Source organism: Lathyrus oleraceus, chromosome 5, assembly GCF_024323335.1.
Source record: "Lathyrus oleraceus cultivar Zhongwan6 chromosome 5, CAAS_Psat_ZW6_1.0, whole genome shotgun sequence".
Lineage (NCBI taxonomy): Eukaryota > Viridiplantae > Streptophyta > Magnoliopsida > Fabales > Fabaceae > Lathyrus > Lathyrus oleraceus.
This window is the reverse complement of record NC_066583.1, coordinates 30,066,776-30,072,775: the sequence shown is the minus strand read 5'-3', so window position 1 is coordinate 30,072,775 and position 6,000 is coordinate 30,066,776.

The following is a 6,000-nucleotide window of genomic DNA, read 5'->3' as shown; positions in this document are numbered from 1 at the left end:
GATGCATCGTGAGGAAGGTACGACCTTCATTCACCAGTCCAGGGTAAGGGGAAAGATTGTGTCATTTGGAAGGAATGACATTAATTCTTATCTAGGTCATCCCTTAACTCTTGGAGAGGGGGAGAGTTGTGAGTACAATACCATGGTGGCAGCTGACAGATGGAACCTAGAAGCAATCAATGCCACCCTTTGTCTCAGAGGAAAATCTTATGAAGTGAATGACCAAGGGCACCCGAAATTGTGGAAGAGGGAAAATTTCAATTTGGAAGCTAGAGCTTTTTTGGTGCTACTGTTAACCAATATCAGACCAAGAAGCCACACCACCACAATTCCTATGGATGTCGGGTGTCTCTTGTACTGCATCATGATCGGGAAGACGGTGGATGTTGCAGCCCTCATTTCATGCGAGATGAGAAAGATTGTGTTAAGTGGAACAAATTTCGGGGGCAAAGCTGGTGTGCTAGCTTATCCAGGACTCATCATGGGATTGTGCCGTAGGGCCAATGTTCACATCCCTGAGGAAGTGCACTACTCGATCACCAGTGTGATCAGTGACGCTTATTTGAACAGGTTTCTGCAGAACCCGAATGAGAAGACTGATGCATCTGGTACTTCTTCCTCTCGGTCCCGAGCCAGATCCCGTTCTCAACCTCAACCTCAGAGTACCCCAGGTTTTGATCAGATGGCTTTTGCCAACTACTGCTGTGAGAACTTTGAGGCCTCCAGGAGGTCTCAATCATTTCTTTTTGATGCCATGCAGCAGCAGTTCCAGAACACGTTTCTGGCACCAGAGGCCCGCACTTTTCCATCGCAAGCTGACTATGCAGCTTATGCTAATTGGCCTGTGGGCAGGCCAAATTTTATGGGGGGTGCAGGAGGTAGTGCTGACCCAAATGAGGAGATGGAAGATGTTCTCGGAGGTGTAGGTGGTGATGAAGAGGAAGAGGATTGAATTTGTGGAGTTTAGAAGAGAATTGTTTGTTTGAATTTCTTTTGACTAATTCTGTTTTTTTTTTTGTTTTGGGAATTTTGTAATGTACTTTTTGGTGGCTCTAGTTCACCGTGACTTTATCTTAGCACTTTAATTTTTCTTTAGTCTTTTTATAATTGCATGAGTACTTTGTGAAATTTAAGTGTGTTTTTAATCAAATTGGTTTACCAACAGTTCTAGTTAATTGTTCTTACGCTTAAGTCAAGCCTAAAGCAACCAAGAGTTGTTCGCAAAGAAAGAAGCATAGGATACTTCGAGTGGTGATGATAAGAATTAGTGTCGGCATTTCAAGGTACACTTTATCGCTTTCTAGACTTAACATGAGTAGGTTGATGTTGTGTGCAAATTCCATTTCATAAATTCATTGAAGTATATGTCAGTTTTGAATCAAAATAGGACTTAACCATTTGTGAGGAAACTTTCCATTGTGCACTAAAAAAGCGGGAAACTGAGCATTATTTTGACTCATTCTTATCATGCTAAATCATGCATCAATCTAATGTTGTGTGAAATTTTTGAAAATGATAGAGGCAATTTTTGTGAGAAAAACCACTTGACCAGAAAGCTTAAATCAACGAACCTTGTGAGGAGTAATCCTTAGTTAACCCCCTTTGAGCTTGTTAGGATTCATTTGATTGATCATTGTAAAATCAATTGAAAATTGTGGAATAAATGAATCCTAATTTCTTTCGCATCAGTTGAAACCTCAAACCGAGTTGTTTGCAAAAATTTTGCCTTTTGCTTATTCTTAAGTAGGGAGCATTATTGAATAAATCGGTTGTGGAATCTAAAGTTGGGGAGAGTAAAGTGAAGAGTTGATAGGGAACTTGGAATAGTGAGTTTCTTTGGAAGGGTAAGAATATGAAAAGAAACAAGAAAAAGAAATCACCCTCGAAACCATAGAGATTGTTGATGTAAAAATAAAAATAAAAAAAAAAAATAAAAATAAAAAAAAAAATAAAAATATGCTCATGGTTGTGTGGATTTGAAAAGAAAAGATAGGGACCAAGGAAAAGGAAATTGGTAGAGTTGAATCTTTGGGAATGCTCCCTTAGGATAGGCAACCTTTTTGAATTCTCTTAATCATATCCTTTCTTGCAACCTAAGCCAAATTACAACCTTTGAAAGACCTCTTGATTCTCATTTTTCACATGATTTGGTACTTGTTGTGATAGCCGCATGATTCGATTTGTTGTTGATTTAACTGCTTGGATGAGTGAAAGTAACCCTTCATGTTATTCATCAACATTGATGTGTGCGTAAGTTTGATTCAATTTTGACATGTATAACTTTGAGATACTTGGAATGATTTTTGCACTTTACCATTTCCCTTATTCATGTTTGTCTAGAATTGAGAGAGGTGAATTGAGAAGAGGCCAAACACTTTTGAACCATTTGAATGTCCTTGATAAATGCTTGTTTAAATCTTTCGTGTCATGATCTTGGTTGTGAGGGTGGAAACTTTTGTTTAGGGACAAACAAAATGCTAAGTTGGGGAGAGTTGTTAGGGACCAATTTGTACTACTTTTTATACCTTTTTATTGGTCCCTTTTACCAAGTTTTGATGTAATTACACACTTTTATCTTCATTAATTTGTATAAATGCAATTAGGTTTAATTTATTTTGTTTTGAATAGTTATTTCACATCTTTTGTTAGTTGTGTAGAATTATGGATAAGCAAGACCTTGGTTTCAACATGGCATTTTGGAGGAAGCTTGCCAAACAAGGAAGCTGGGAAAGCAACAGTTCGCGCCGCGAACTCCCTTCGCGCCGCGAAGGCTGCGAATCCAGCAAGCTGACCAAGGGTCAAATGTGCTGCTGTGCAGAAAAAGTAATTGCCATTTTGATGTCTGCCTGGAAAGTGCTTTTCTGCTGCTGATGACAATGTCCAAATAGGGAAATGTCAACCTTTTTGGTTGAGACAAAATAGTTTAACCTAGGGGATTGATAAAGAATTCCATTCATTCACACATTGTGCTGTAGAGCTTTTGTAATAGAGAAAAACCAGAGTTTCTCTCCTAAATCTTTCTGCTTTGTAACAATGGTGATGAGGAGCTAAACTCCCTTTTGTCAAGATTGGAGGTAGTAGCTATTCTCATCTATCTATGTATTCACTTTGATTTATATATGAGATAAAGATTGTTGATGTATTGGAACTGTTTTTGCTTTACTTTGAAAACCAGATTTGAGTAGTTGTCGAGAGAGATTACTCGAGTTTAGACATAAAACAGATTTTCAAGTAATGAATAAGTTGTAGAGATAGATTTATTCATTACTATTCTTTGATATTGAACATTAAAGGTTTCTATATTGATAGTTAGGTGGAGAGATCGTCTAAGGATCAATATAATAACTATCACGATATCATTTAGACATAAATGACTTTGAGAGGATATTTGAACATCATCAATAATCTTGAATCTAATTATTCGTCATAGGGAATCATAGATTTGTGAAATAGTGAACTCCAATCTTGCCAAGCTTTTATATTTGTCTAAAACCACTTAATAGTTTATGTTAACATTTATTAACAAGATATTTTTCCAAACAAAACAACCCTGTTATTTTCTAAACTTATAACATTTGAATTATAGAACGGCGGTAATATTACCCAATCTCTGTGGATACGATACAAAAATATTTGCCAAAGATATACTCTTTCAACAATATACCTAGTGTTGTTTTACCTTGCTCTCAGGGTACATATGTGCGACATGCAAGGAACTGGACGTATGATCTCGATGCTCCACCTTTTACCGGTCCTTTGCCACCTAATGTTCCTATGGACGATGGGAAAGGGACCGATGATGAGTATGAACGGCGCGACCAGTCACATTCTCATGATATTCTTACTGCATCACCTGCACATACTGCACCTTCTTCTTCTGACCATTTTGTAGGTACCGCTCCCGTTTTTTACATCACTAAGGAGATGTGGCGCGAGCACCTGGCTCGAGAGGAAAGGCATGACGCCCTTCTGAATACCATAAACCAACAATTGACAGATAATATGAGTTTTATGGTAGCCTCCCAGCAGCGGAGTGAGCAAGCACATCAGACTATCACTGAGTCCTTACTTGCGATCACTAATGAGCAACATCTCCAGCGGCAGGCTACTAAGTGTCACTTCGCACTTATCGAGGCCAACCAGGGGTCTCTCTTTGGTCGCTCTAGGTAGCTGCAGGAAGGACTTAGTACTCGTAGCAGGCGTCGTCGACCCAGGCATCTTGACCAGGACGGTGACGGTGACGGTACTGGTGATCACCCATAGTTATCTCTCTCTCTCTCTTCCAGGTTACTCCTACCCTATCTCATATCGAAACATTGAGGATAATGTTCGGTTTAAGTGTGGGAGGAGATTTTTATCGCTTTCCTTTATTTTTAGTATGTTTTGTGTGTTTTAGTTGTTTGCTTTTTCTTTCAATAAATAACATGTGTTTGACGAGTCATCTGTGTAGTGTATCCGTACTTCTCCCATATCTTTAACCTTACCAAAAAATATTTGTGAGCAAAGAAAACAGTGTATCTTAAATATTCAGGCTATAAGACAAGTTTACGACGGGATGTAAAAGACTTGGGAAAACTTTTTCTAAAAATCGATATTGTCTTAACACCGTAGGCTTCATGATTATAAGAGTCGATCCCGATACCCCATATGTTGTGGCCCGAATTTTTGTTCTAAATAAGTCCTTAAGTAGTTTATCCTTGCAGTCAGCTCCGACTTAAGCATGCTCTACGTAGGGGACCGATGAAAATAAGTGAATGATCACAAAAAATCCTACTTTGTTCTCTAGTTGTATGAAAATCCGGGCTAGGTGACTCTCACACGGTCATTTAACCCAGCAAAATAAAGACATTTGCGAAACATGCAGAAGAAAAATAAAAATAAAAAATATAATAATATGCCCATTGTTGGTTGGTTTAGAGGTATCTGGTGTTGAACTTGGTAGGGTGGATTACGATCCAATCCCCCACAACTACAAATTGGGTTAAATAAAGGGGTTACACCAACTTATGTACCAGAGCCCCATGCTTAAGATCATAATCACTAACTGGTCACCTTACTATGAGTATGTACGGATAACGGGCTTAATGTGATTGCACCTGAATGAAAAGGACTTGAAAAAGATGAAAAGAAGGCCTAGGTATGGTGGGGTGATGTGGATTGATTTGTATAGGAACGAAGCATATGACCGCATTTGCGGGAAGTGTCACCACAATATCCTTAGTTCGATTCGTTAGTACCTATCAATACATTCCTTTAATGAACTTATAAGCCTTTTTTCCTTGAATTAACTCTGGTTGATACTGTTTTTCTTGCATGAGCTATAAAGAGTTTTGCTTGAGGACAAGCAAAGGTTTAAGTGTGGGAGAATTTGATCACACTGAATCATACCGCGTTTTTGACTCGAATTTCACATGTTTATTAGGTCTTTATTATCATTTTGCTTGTGTTATGCTCTCTTTTATGTTGTTTTCAGATATTTAACTCTTTCGGGACCTTTTTAGAAGAAACGAAGCAAAAAGACCAAAAATTAGGGTTTTTCGGCAAATATTGTACACATGGCGTTATGCATGGCGGCCGCTATAGGAGAAGCTATGACACATGATCCCTCAACCAGGAGGAAACCGCCACGATCCCATGAACTTTCCCATTCACACACATGGCGGGCGCCATGAAGGGGTGGCGGGCGCCACCTTTGTATTTCACGTTCCCACTAAGGAGAAGTTGAAGGGCATCATGGTCTTTGCATGCTGCTGAGTTCCTCTATAAATAGGTCGTTCTAGTTCATTTCCAAATCATCCAACTTAGTTTACAACACTAAGACTATATTATCATATGTAAAAGCGGAAATCCGTCACATCGAGGGGTTATCGCACCGTAGTGTAATTGAGTTGGAGCACTTTGATTTTGCTGTCGTCTTTATCTTCAAAGTCAAAGGTTTATTTTCCTTGTACCAGATTTAAAGCCTCCGTTTGGAGCAGGTTCTAATTTAATCGCTTTTAT